General features: G+C 46.1%; 1 protein-coding gene across 7 annotated transcripts in view; it reads left to right on the top strand.

Annotated features, from left to right (window-relative positions):
• Positions 1–13,330, top strand: part of TSPAN5 (tetraspanin 5) — a 178,129-nt gene that overhangs the window by 142,458 nt on the left and 22,341 nt on the right. The gene's annotated exons all lie outside the window — the stretch shown is intronic.

Genomic DNA, 13,330 nt, shown 5'->3' with positions numbered 1-13,330 from the left:
CTCAAGCCATAAAAAACGATTTTTTTAGTATGTTACATGATAAACTATTAGCATGTGGATTGAAGAAAGTGGGGATATAACTTCATGTTTGAGTATCAAATACACTCATCGCGAATGTAAATAATGGCTGCTGGTGGCAAGTATTAAGAAATATACAGTTTATGATAAAATACAGTATAATAAAAGGGAAATCTGGAAATACAGAGTAATCTATGTGACAGTGAAGATACAGTGTTCTGGGCAGTTTCTGCTCTAAGAAACACACTCATGCAGACATCGCCTGTGTCCACACCTCTCTTCCCATCGCACCTTCCGATTTTTCTCTACAGCTTCCCCTACTGAGGCCACCACTGGAATTCAGCAATGAATATAAACCGCCCTCCCCTTTTTCCTTCCTTCTTTGCAAATGAAATCACCTGCAGCATTTTATCTATCCTTGTATCTGGCTATACACCAAAGCTTTATTATCTCCCACCCTAAGGGCAAGGGGATGGATAGACTGTTTAAAAGTTGCCATAAACTAAAATTTAGCTTAAATTTTCCCAGAAGACCATTCTTTGATCCCGTAGGTATTTCACCCTCTAGTCTGACCCTGGTCTGAAGCTGAGAGTTCCTTTGAAGTGGTAAGTGCATTAAGAAAGGAGAGAAAAACTGGGAAGGTCCAGTGAACAAAAGCCCCTCAGAGGCCAGTAGGCATTTCCACAACTGAAATAATGTTCGGACAGACCACATAAAACAAAACTCAAAGCAAATCCTGAGTTTTGCAAATGAACCATCCTGTATTTATTTACAGAATTCTTCTACAGAATGTAAAATGTTTTATGGAAAATGAACCACTTTTTAGCAACAAGAGTAACTGGGGCTACCTGGAGTTTTGAGGCAGGGCAGTAATTACGTATGAGATGAGACAAATTAAGCTCCCAAAACCGAGATAATTTCATCTCTAGAAACTTTTACATTGAATAACGGTTGGTCTTGTCTTGGATTATGGTTACCTTTTGCCTCAAGCCTATTGTGAGTTTGGAAATTTGTGGAATCTGGGAAGTTGGTTAGATGCCAGATAACATAGCTTTTTATAACTCCTTCAATAAGAGTCCATTTCTATCTGCTTTGAAAAAATGCTGGAAGGCATTAAATGAACTAATTGTCTGTTCTAGCAATAAACAGCAGTTGGTAATTTTGAAGTTTTTTTAATTTTCTCGTTATGAAATATAATTATCTTTTTGTTTCATCAGTTGCCTCAAATGTCTCTTCTCTGATAAAATCACAAACTTCTAAAACTGGCAGTGTCATACAAATATCAGAGCAAGGGGATGTTGTGGTCTTTAGGGAGGGATGAAATAGCAGTTCTTTTTTTGTAAGGGCCACCATCAGCCAATAGAAGATTTCTCTTGAGATCCGAAGTTAACCTGGCCAAGGTTACCCACCTCTGTGTAGCAGAGCTCCATAAGCAGGCAGCAAATAGAGGCAGCAGAGGGTGAAGCCGGTGTTAGCCATGCAGTAGCCCAGTTTGGTGAGTGCTGGCCATGTGGGGCCTTAGTGTGGGGAATACAATGAGGGATGCAGAGTCCCTGTCTCATGGAGCTTGCATTCTATTGGGTCACTAACGAGAAGCAGTCACTGCCCAAGTATGTTTGTCCAGGTACTGGTGAGTGCTGGCAGGAAACATCAAGTTAGAGAGTGGTGGGAAAAGGAGTCTTTTAGATGAAGTAGTTGCTAACAGCCTCTCTGAGGAGGTGGCATTGGAGCAGAGACCTGGATGAAGGAAGAAGGATCTGCAGGGTATCGGGGGAAGAACATTCTAGGAAGAGGGAATAGCAAGTGCTGTGGCCCTGAGGCAGGGACTTTGGTGACTCCAGGGAACAGCAGGAAGGCCAGTAGGCCTGGAAGGGAGACAGCAAGGACAAGAAGAGGTGGGGTGTGTTGCCAGACAGAGGCCGGACTGGGCAGAGCCCTGCAAGAAGTTTGGATGTATTCTAGGTACAAGAGGAAGCCACTGGAGCGTTTTGAAAGGTCTAATAAAACTTTTGTTTTAAGACCACTCTGGTTGCTGGGTGGGAAAAGAGCACAGCTTTGCGGCTTTGCTGTGGACTGAATGTTTGTGTTTCCCCACCCTGCCAAATTAATTTGCTGAGGCCCTCATCCCCAATGTGATGATATTTGGAGGTGAAGCTTTAGGGGGGAGGTAATTAGGTCATGAGGGCAGAACCATCATGAATAGGATTATTAATGCCCTTCTGATAACAGAAGAGACAAGAGAGATTATTTCTCTGTCTGCCAGGCAAGGACATAACCAGGAAGAAAGCCCTCACTAGACACCGAATCTGCTAGCACCTTGATCATGGACTTCCCAGCATCCAGAACTATGAGAAGCAGATGTTTGTTGTTTAAGTCACCCAGTCTGTGATCAGTGTTATACAGCCGACTAAGACAGCGGTAAACAGACCTGAGTTCAAATACTGGCTCCTCCACTATTTGAGATGTGTGGAACCCACACATCTCATCTGTGTGATGTTGGCCAACTGAGTTAACTTCTCTGAGATGCCCTTTCCTTGTTTGGCAATAGGTATACTATTCTCACCTTATAAGATTGTTGTGAAGATTAAATGAGACCTCCCTCAACACAGTGTCTGCTGTGAGGCAGATGCCCACTGGAGACATGGCTTCCTCCCCTGGACACATGACCATAGGCTGTCCATTCTTAATGTGGGGCAAGAACACAAAGGTAGTTTTGAAAGCGGCCTCAAATTTTGGGAGAGTTTCAGACTCCAATCCATGGACCAGAGAATTGGTTTTGTTTTGTGGTCTCTTGAGGAGGATGTGAAGTGTGTTGATCTCCTTGGTAACTGCAGTGACTGCTCTCTCAAAGCCCTTTGGGTTAATTTCTGAGTTGGGCCAGGCCTCTGCTGGAGTGAGTTTTCAAGGTGTACCCCAGCCTGGTAGACAGTGTAGTGGACACTGTGCACCTGCTGAGCTGACACCACCAGCCCATGAATCAGTACATCCCCCAGACCCAGATATGGCGACATTTACTTATAAGAGGCCTGGAGGGTAAATCCCCAAACCAGATCATAGCTGGAAGGATGAGATTTCCACTAGAAGAAACACATTTTCTTAACAGATAGGACTTTCAACATATTCATGTGAAGTACAGAAGCATTGAAAGCAAAAATGATTACCTCACACTTAATATCAGTCTGAGTTTTAAACCTAGGGCTAATATTGCAGTTCAACATTAAACATAATAATTTAAAGAATTCATTTTGTCTGAGTTTTAAATCAACTGTAAAGATGCAAAGGATGACTGTCTTCAGGGGAAGCCGATTTATGTGCAATTGTTCAGTGATCATAGGATCTGTTGTTTGGAAGGAACATGAATAATTATGTGACATGAATCACCTCCACAACATCCATGACAACATCCAGTGATAGCTCATTCATTCAAATAACATTTATTGAGCACATAGCATGGGCAGGGCTTGTGCTGAATTCTAGGGAAATGTGGATGAAGTGTCATAGTTTCAGTCTTCATGGAGTTTATCCAGTTGTAGGAAGGGTATGTGCATATACATAAAATAATACATTGCAATAAATGCTACTTAGGGGTGTATATATGTTTAATGGTTCCCACAGCAAAGTGCTTACCATTTCCGTCTCTTTAGGTTGCCCTTCCTGTTGGAAAGACCTTCGTTCCACCAAATTAGAATCATGTCCCACTAGTTTTCACTCACTGATTCTGGATCTACCCTGTTGGTTCCCACAGAATAAGTCTTTCCACATGTTAACCTGGGAAGTATGTCAGGGTGAGGTCCTGGTTCCTTCTGAGTTTCCAGGCTAAACATCTGCTTCTTTCTAGGTGGTCCTTGCAGGATGTGGGCTGGAGCCCTTGTCCATTTTGTTGGTGCTCATCTGGCCCCCCTCTGGTGTGTTTTCTGCACCATGGAGAGGAAGCTTTAGGGGCTGTAGAGTGTGTGGCTGGATTGCGTCCTTTCTCCCCTGATCAATCTAGCTTGGGATCCACTGTAGACTACAGTGTCTGCAGCTCACTGAGAATCCCAAGTTGGTTGCAGACCCAACTGGTTACCCCATCCACCCCACCTATGGCTGATTTTCAGAGGCAGTCGCAGGATTCCACGATGACACAGTGATATTTCAGCCCACCTGTCCACCTGCTGAGATCACTCCAGAGCCTCCATCTAGCATCTTCCCCATTCCGTCCAGCTTGGTTTCAGCTGTACATTTTGATCAACCTCCTCCCTCTATTCCTTCTGCTAAGGCAGACTGTCCATCTGCCCCACCATGCCACCTGGGAAAATTCTGATTCAGTAAGTCCAGGATAGACACTGGGATGCTCTATTTTAACAAACCTCCTAGATTGTTGTGACTGCAGTCAAGTTTAGTTATCATTGATAAAAGCCAGTGATATGCCGTTGAGCAGGCCAAGGACAGAGCCCAATGACATGTCACTAGAAATTTCCTTTGGGGTTGACACTCATTCACTTATGTGTGCCCTTGGGTGTCATCAGTCAAGCAGTTTCTAATCCATCTACTTGTCATTACATCAGACTATATTTCTGTGTCTTGTCTTTGTAGATAGATGGTATCTTTCACTTTTTCACTGATTAATTGGCCTAGGCACTTAACTGAACCTAACACTTTCTTATTGAACCCATGCTGGGTCCTGAAGCACATCATTTTCTCATCCAGGTACTTGGGAACCTTTATCAGCAAAGCAAGGACTAAGGCATAATGCATCACTCCTCAATTCTAGAAGCATTTTCCTCACTTGGCTTCCAGGATATCACACTCTCCTGGTTTCCATACCTCACAGGTGGTACCTTCTCACATGGGTTTGCTAGTTCCACCTCATTTCCCTGACTTCTAAATTTTGGAGTGCCCAAGGCTCAGTCTGAGCCTTCACTCATCTTAAGAAATCTCATCTAGACTTGGAGCTTTACATGCCATCTGTCACTGATGACGTCCAAATTAATATTTTTGCTTCCAACCTCATCTGAATTCTAGACTCGCATAGCCAGTAGCCTACCCAGTATCCACACTTAAATGCCTAGTGGGCTTCTAAAACTTAAGGCATTCAAAACAACACACCTGATTCTCGTGCCCTCCCAACCTGCTCTTCCCAATTGCAGTAAAGAAACAACTCCAGTCTTCTACTTGCTCATTCCCGACACGCTGCTTTCTTTTCTCCTCATACCACATTCAGCCCATCAGCAAATACTGTCAGCTCTACTTTGAAACTATATTGAAAATCTGATTTCTTCTACCACCTCCGCTGTTATACCCTGGTCTAAGTGGCCACCACATCTTTCCTGCATTTGTGCAGAAGCCTTCCAATTATCTCCCTGCCTCTGCTCTTGCACCCCAATCCTCACCCTAGGGCTGTTCCCATGCAGCAGCTGGAGCGATCCTTTGGAAATGTAAGACAGATCCTGTTACTTCTCTGCTTCTAGCCCTCCAGTGAGCTTATCTTCTCACTCAAAGCCATATATGGTGCCCATGGCCTGTGTGACATTTGCTTTCATACCGTGTCCTTCCTCACTGTGTCTCTGGTCCTACTTATCAACTTACTATTCCTCCCGCATCCTAAAAATACCCCACCACCCCAGGGCCTTTGCATTTGCCCCTGCTGGGCATGCTGTTCCCCAGAAAACCACATCAGTGCTGTCTTTTACTTCCTGGTTTCTTCTCAAATGTCACCTTTGACCCAGCCCTTTCCTCCCCTTCCTTTTGTTTTTCCATCTCAAGGGACTCATCACTTAGATGCTAACAAGTTTACTGCCTGGACTTTTGTTTACCCCTACACTCTAGTATCTGGAATGTTAGATGGCACGATAGCAGGTATTCAAGAGGTATTACTTATGAAAGAATGAATGAGCAAATGAGCAATGACAGCATTCTTTAAAACACTGACTCTATCATGGAGTTATAGAAGTCAGTACTTGCCTCACATCTCCAGTAAGCATACTATATTAGCGATACTTACAGAGTAAAAGGAGGTAAATACGTGTGGTTTCCAGAGTCTGACTTGAGAATAATACGGGGTTAGAAACAAAATACATATATTGTCTATATCAGAAAAGAAAAAAATTACTTCTGTTGCAAAAGTGGAAATCTATATACAATTATCTCATTTCATGGAAAAATTAGGGATGCCTTCCTTTTCCATTTTGCCCAACTCTTATGCTTATTACTTAGTTCCTAAGTGGGAGCAAGAGGGAGAGTGATCACTCACAATTAGAAGTAAAGGTATTGGGGCAAGGGAGGACTGAGCTTTTCAGAGGAGGGAAAACACCTTTCCCTGATCCTTAGTGTGAATTGAACGTTCCCATTCTGCCCCTGCCTCCCTAGTACAGCATCTAGCCCACTAGGCAGAGCAGATACCTACTCCTGGCTTATCTGGCCTGGAAACTCCTTGAGGACAGGAGCCTGTCTTTGCCCTTTATTCTCAGTTCCTAGCACAGTGCCTCCTACACAATGGATGCCCAGAAGCTGTTTGTGACTAAGCCAATGAGAATATGCAAAAAGAGCTTTATACATTGTAAAATGCTACACAGGAAAAAAATCTGCTTTTTATAAAGGACTTACATTTGCACTTCTCTGACTTCTGGATCCCCTCAAGTTAAGTTTAAGAGAATGACATTCTGTTTCATAGGCGGGAAACCAAAGCGCAGAGATGTTAAACTGGAATTCTGGCCCTCTCCCTCCCAGTCCTCTGGCCGGTCCCCCATCATCCTCCACGGCACTCACTAGGCTGGGTTCTCTAGGAGTGGTTGGAAGGAAAGAGCTGGTGCCCAGTGCTGATCCCAGTAGGGAGAATGGGAAATTAGAGGAGCTCTAGCAGCCATATTGCTTTTCTCCTTGGCTTTGCTGTAGATAATGATTCTTCTTCCTGGAGGGTTTTTCCCAGCCCACTGTCTGATTTTAGGTCTCAATGCAGAACCCTCCAGTTCTTCCTGTCACAATTATACAGGAGACTCATCTTGGAAAGCCTTTGCTTATTTGCCCAGAAAGGAAAACTCAGTGAAATTCATTGATTCAGGAATGTCATAGCAGTACAGGCCAGTTTCTATAGCCGGAGGGAGGCAGTAGAGGAAAATGGTTACTCTGATGACTTGAGCAGAAAAAAAAATGGATTTCTTAGCATTGAAACTCATTTAAGGAGACATTTCTGAGATGCTGAAAATACTTCTATGAAGACTTGGTTTTATCGACTGAAAGTAGATTGCGATTGTCTTCCTCAATTATCCCAGTGATTCCCTCAAGTTCTCTGTTGTATCTAAAGAGCTGGAAACCGGCCAGGCATGGTGGCTCACGCCTGTAATCCCAGCACTTTGGGAGACTGAGGCAGGCGGATCATAAGGTCAGGAGATCGAGACCATCCTGGCTAACATGGCGAAACCCCGTCTCTACTAAAAATACAAAAAAATCAGCCGGGTGTGGTCACGGACACATGTAGTCCCAGCTGCTGGGGAGGCTGAGGCAGGGTGTGAACCCAGGAGGCGGGGCTTGCAATGAGCCGAGATCGCACCACTGCACTCCAGCCTTGGCGACAGAGCGAGACTCCATCTCAAAAAAAAAACAAAAAAGAGCTGGAAACCAAGCAGCTCATGGTCAGTACCTGGAAGCTATGTGATCTGATGTGTTCTAATCAGTAATGTTTCACACATACATGAAGTATATGGGAAGAAAATTTAATGTTTCTCTGTGTATTCCCCTTTAAACTGTATTCAGTGGTATTTCTCAGGGATGCCAATTTAGTTGGGTCAAAATTTCAATGACTTTGTTGTTCACTCTCAGATATCACAGTCCTCCTCTCACTGTGAGGCACAGATCCAGGCCCAGTGATTAGATAGGCTGGATAATAAAACTCCAAACCTAACTTTGCATTAAAATGTTCTCCCTGCCGAACCCATCTGCCTTGGCCGCTGAGGAGGGGAGGGAACATGGGCCCTTGCCCTCTGTATCCTCCTACTGGCCCCTGGCCCTCCCCAGATGCCTCTGCCCGCCACCTGCCCGGGCAGAAGCTGGGGTGGGCTGTGCTCTCTGGGCCTGGTGGAAGTTAAAGAGGAGGATGTTCTGGTCTTTGTGAAGCTCCCCTGCTGAGTCCCTGTGCCTAGTGCTTTCCTTGAGCTTGGTGGCTGTCTCAATTCTAGGTGACCACCTGGCAGCCCTGCTCGTACCTGGCCACCTTCCTCAGCCAGTGCACCTCTGAGCTCTGCCCTCTGAGGTCACTTCTTCACATACCTGCGGGCAACCCTATGTGACAGCGTCCAGGATGACCTCAGGCCACCTCTTCCGTGCTGCCCCCGTGTTTTCTCCGGGACATACTCATCTGGGAGCGAGGTCAGTCCCCCCAGAACAGCCCGTGCCTGTCCTCGCCTGCCTCTGATACCAGAGCAGCCGGCCGGCCCTTCTCTCTCTAGGTTGCCAGGGCAGGAGGCAGCAGCCCACAGGCCCTTCCTAGGCAGAGTCCGGCCCTAATGGCTGTGTGTGTAAAGTGCAGAGAACTACTTCAGAGCTCCCGGGAGGTGCCCTTGGAACTCCTCCTGAGGTTTAGGGTCAGAAAGAGGCTGTCCACACCCCACCCCAGGCCCCGGGCAGTGCTGTCACAGCACAGCAACTACTTCTCCAGAGAAACCTTGCCTCCCCTCTCAGTCCTCCTCTGACCCCTTTGTCCCTGCCATATTTCACCGAGGCACACAAAAGAAAGATGTCCTTTGCTGGCGGTGGTGGAGGTGGGGTGTGGAGGGGAAGTCTTGTCTCCTACTCACTTTGGTTTTCAGATAGTGATCAGTGAAATTGGAGGCAAGAATGTTATAACATCATATTGTGTATTTTTCTCAAAATTTTGGAAACACATGTATGATGTTACGTTGGAAATAAGAATCCTCCTGCCCGCTGCTACCCCATCTTCCTGCAGTAGATCACAGGGAGTGGTGTGAACCCTGCTCTGGGGTCAGGTGGCCCAGGCTCAGATCCCTGCTCTGTCACTTCCTGACCTGGGCTACCTGGGCGTGTTAGTTCCTCTCTGTGTCTGTCTCCTAACATGGGTAAGAGTGCCTGCCTGGCTGGTTTCTGGGGAGGGTGAAATAGTCCAGGTAGCCCAGGGCCTGGCTGGCGTCACTGCTGAGCAGTATAGCTCTTTTGGTGCCACTTTTGTTCGGGCCTTCAGCAGATCTCACCTGGATCACCCCAGAGCCTGCCAGCTGCTTCCACAGCACCTGACTGTCACCTGAGCAGGCTTCTAAGTTCAGAATGGCCTGGAGCTTCCTCTGCTCCAAACGCCTTCAGATGCAAACCCAGCCTCGCCCAATCAGCCTCTTCATCTCCTCTCACCGCTTGTCATGTAGAGGCCCCACTGGGCCAGATCCTGTCATTTTGTCTTCAGTCTTGCTGCTAGGACCTTCTGCCCCTCCCCATGCACCCCCATAACACCCACTGCTTGTGCCTCTGCTCTGTGCACTCTGTTCTTAACCATTTCCCCTCTGGACTCAGCTCCTGAGGGTGTCGCTGTAAAAATACCCTTGACTAACATATTACCTGGCAACTCACAGGTGATCCTCATGAAAGTATTCGCTCAATAAATGAAGGAGTCGCATATATTTGAGGTCCTAGAATAGAGGATCACCTGCCGCTAGTCCAGACTTCACCTGTTTTCACTTGAGTTTTGGGGCACCATGATCAGACGCTGTTTTAGCTCAGGCTGCTGTAACAAAATCCTATAGACTGGGTGGCCTAAATCACAAATATTTCTTCCTCACAGTTCGCCAGGGTGGGAAGTCCAAGATCAAGGTGGTGACAGATTCAGTTCCTAGCGAGGGCCCTCAGTTTGCAGCCACCTTTTGGCTGTGTACTGGCATGGTAGGGTGAGAGAGGGAGGGCCCCGGTCTCTTTTTCTTTTCTTTTCTTTTCTTTTTTTTTTTTTTTTTTTTGAGATGGAGTCTTTCTCTGTCGCCCAAGCTGGAGTGCAGTGCAACTCGCGATCTCGGCTCACTGCAACATCCGCCTCCTGAGTTCAAGCAGTTATCCTGCTCAGCCTTCCAAGTAGCTGGGACTACAAGCCACATGTCTGGCTAATTTTGGTATTTTTAGTAGAGACGGGGTTTCACTGTGTTGGCCAGGCCGGTCTCAAACTCCTGACCTCATAATCTGCCCGCCTCGGCCTCCCAAAGTGCTGAGATTACAGGTGTGAGCCACTGCGCCCGGCCTCTTCCTTTTCTTATGAAGACATGAATCCCATCATGGGGGTCCCACCCTCATGACATCTTCCAAACTTAATTACCTCCCAAAGGCTCCACCTCAAAATACTACCATACTGGGGCTTAGGGTATCAAAATGTGAATTTGGGGGAGACATGAACATTCAGTCCATACTAGAGCCTCTATTAAAATCTTCCAGCTTAAACTTTACACCTAGGCAGGAATGTTTCTAGGTATGTCTCCCGTCTTCTGAATGTAAATGAAACTATCTGGAATGGCTGAGAGCAGGGGTGATTTCTGAAAGGCTGCCCTTTTGCATGTGGCTGTTTCCGTGTTGATGGGGCAGTTGCTCCCACCAGAGTGGGTAGGGATGGTGGTTTCCCTGCCTGTGAGCAGTGCCAGCTGATGGAACTTGGTACCGCTGGCCTCCCCAACAGCTACTTGATTGCAGGATTTTATGGAGACCTGAAAGATGACCGCCCCTCCTCCTCCTCCTCTCCTCAAAGGCAGGTCATGGCCACTTTTTAATCTGCAAAAAAAGCATTACTTGAGTTTCACTGATGACCTTTTTTGACAAGAAAAAATGGGAAGGAGCCATGCATCTTTGAAACTGCTAGTCGTCTTTTATCCTTGTGTCTCTTTGTCAGGCATGAACTAAGCTGCTCTTGCTCCCTTACATCTCCCTGGACTGTTCAGGGCCTGACAAGCTTTCTTCTCATTCTTAGTCGTCGCTCTAGCCTCTGCAGCAGTTCCTTAGATAGACGGATGTTTGGAGTTTTACAGAGCGGCGGAGCATCTTTGACAAGTTTTTATAGGGACAGGTTCCTCTGTGGCCCTGTGGTCTCTATTTGGTCTTCCTGTGTATACTGTTTAGAACCACATTTCCAACTCTCCAGGACCACCCCTCTCTGAGTAGCTGTATTTCCTTTGAAATGTCATTCCTTGTTACCCTTTCTCGCTAGGGAAATGCTTCTCTATCTCTTACTCTAGGAAAGCTGTTGTCAGGAGGATCTGGTTTATGGAGGGGTGGGTGAATCAAGAGCCAGTCTCATAAATCTCAAAGGGGTCCATCTGGCCTAGCTTTGGGTGCACATTTCATAGGCCTGTCTCTCTCTCTTTCTTATCCAGCAGTTGGAAGGAATGTGCTTGTATATGCAAAAGCAGAAGAGTCCCAGACCTTGGGGTTTATTAATGCTATTTTTGTATTTCTTTTCTGTGTGGGTTGAGAGAAGAAGCTTGCCAGGTGGCACACAGAGGCTCCTCTGTGCTGGTGATGAAAAAAAAACAGACACTCCTGAAGTTTATTGGTGTGGAACCCTTCTGGAGTTTTGTTTGCCTTTTCATTTCTGCATGTGCATAGAAACCTCTTTCAAGAAGAAATAGTTGCTCAGAACATATTCCTTTAATTGCAGAAGCATGGGGAAGAAGCTGCTTAAATTCCAGAGACAGCTGAATGAATAAGGCAGTAATGAGGAGAGGGAAGCTTGGCTGGTTTGTCTTTTTTTTTTTTTTTTTTTTTTTTTTGAGACGACGTCTATCTCTGTCACCCAGGCTGGAGTACAGCGGCATGGTCTTGGCTTACTGCAAGCTCTGCCTCCTGGGTTCACGCCATTCTCCTGCCTCAGCTTCCCCGAGTAGCTGGGACTATAGGCACCCGCCACCACACCTGGCTAATTTTTTTGTATTTTTAGTAGAGACGGGGTTTAACCATGTTAGCCAGGATGGTCTGAATCTCCTGACCTCGTGATCCGCCTGCCTCGGCCTCCCAAAGTGTTGGGATTACAGGCATGAGCCACTGCGCCTGGCCCGTTGGCTGGTTTTTCACATTCTTACTGAGACATACTATGTTCATCAAACCACTGAACAGCCAGATCTAAAGGGGATAGAACATAGTTTAGCCACTGGAAGGTCACTCCGGAGTGGTGACTGACAATCAGTGTGCCAATCAGCCCCTCAGCAACAGAGGTGTCCTTTCTCCTGGTTCCATGTGCCACCATCGGGGCAACACAACTGCTAATTGGCAACACCACTGCTGTCTTACTGCAGTCACTGACTCCTCCCTGCTCTCTTCTCTGCTGCACCACTTCTCAGTAGCCTAAGCTTCCACCACTCATGACTTCTGCCTACTCCTGGATTCAGCTTCTTCATGGCCTCCCCCTTCTGCCTTTTCTCTCCATGTCTTAGATTATTTCCAATTCTCCCCCCAAAAAGATCTTATTAACAAGTCAGTGATGGTCACCTCTGTTAGGTATGATCATTGGGTGTGGCCATGGCTTTCCTTAGAGGGGGTCAGGCAGGGCAAGGACCCAGAGCAAAACAGTTTCTTCTCCAGAGCAGTTGGGTTAGACACTCCTCCTGGGTGCTTCTACAGTGTCTGGTGTCTTCCTCTTGTTCTAATAATTATATTATAAATATAATAGTGATAACTGATGATGCCAATACACTTTTATTGAATTCTTACTATGTTCGAAGCACTTCACATCATGTTTGGGTTTACTTGGATTGTCTCTATCATCTTCATTATAACCTTAGAACGTAGAGTACCATTTTCACAGATATAGAAATTGAGGCTTAGGCAGATGAGGTAATCTGCCTAAGATGACACGGGTAGTAAATGTGATCTTAGGCAGGTTACTTCATCTGCCTAAGCCTCAATGGGGCTTAGGATTGGGTTTCAAGACAAGCTAGTCTGTATTATAGTGTCTGTCTGTTTGTCTGTCTTCCTCATCGTCCAGGCTACCCCACTGAGTTTTGGATTTACTTGGATCCCAGGGGATATTGGAGGTGAGCCACATTGGCTTAAGTACAGTTCAGGAGGAGGTTGACTCTGGAATGCTCTCTCTGCGCCACTCTAGAGCAGGCTAGTCTTAAATGGCTGGAATATCACAGTCTCCCTTGTACCATGATGGGTGCAAATGGATACATTGTTGCTTGTTGGCTCTCTAAACTTCTGTTATAATGCTATTGCCTCAGACATGGACCACTAATGTGTCTTATTTCTTCTTAGACATATACTGGTCTTTTTGCTAAGTTAGGAGAGATGCTGTCTGGTTCCTAGTGGATAATGGAAATCTCCTACTGCAGAATCATCTCTTAAAGGCTTCAAATGGATA

This window comes from Chlorocebus sabaeus, chromosome 7, assembly GCF_047675955.1.
Source record: "Chlorocebus sabaeus isolate Y175 chromosome 7, mChlSab1.0.hap1, whole genome shotgun sequence".
Classification (NCBI taxonomy): Eukaryota; Metazoa; Chordata; class Mammalia; order Primates; family Cercopithecidae; genus Chlorocebus; species Chlorocebus sabaeus.
This window is presented reverse-complemented; position numbering and strand designations above follow the sequence as displayed.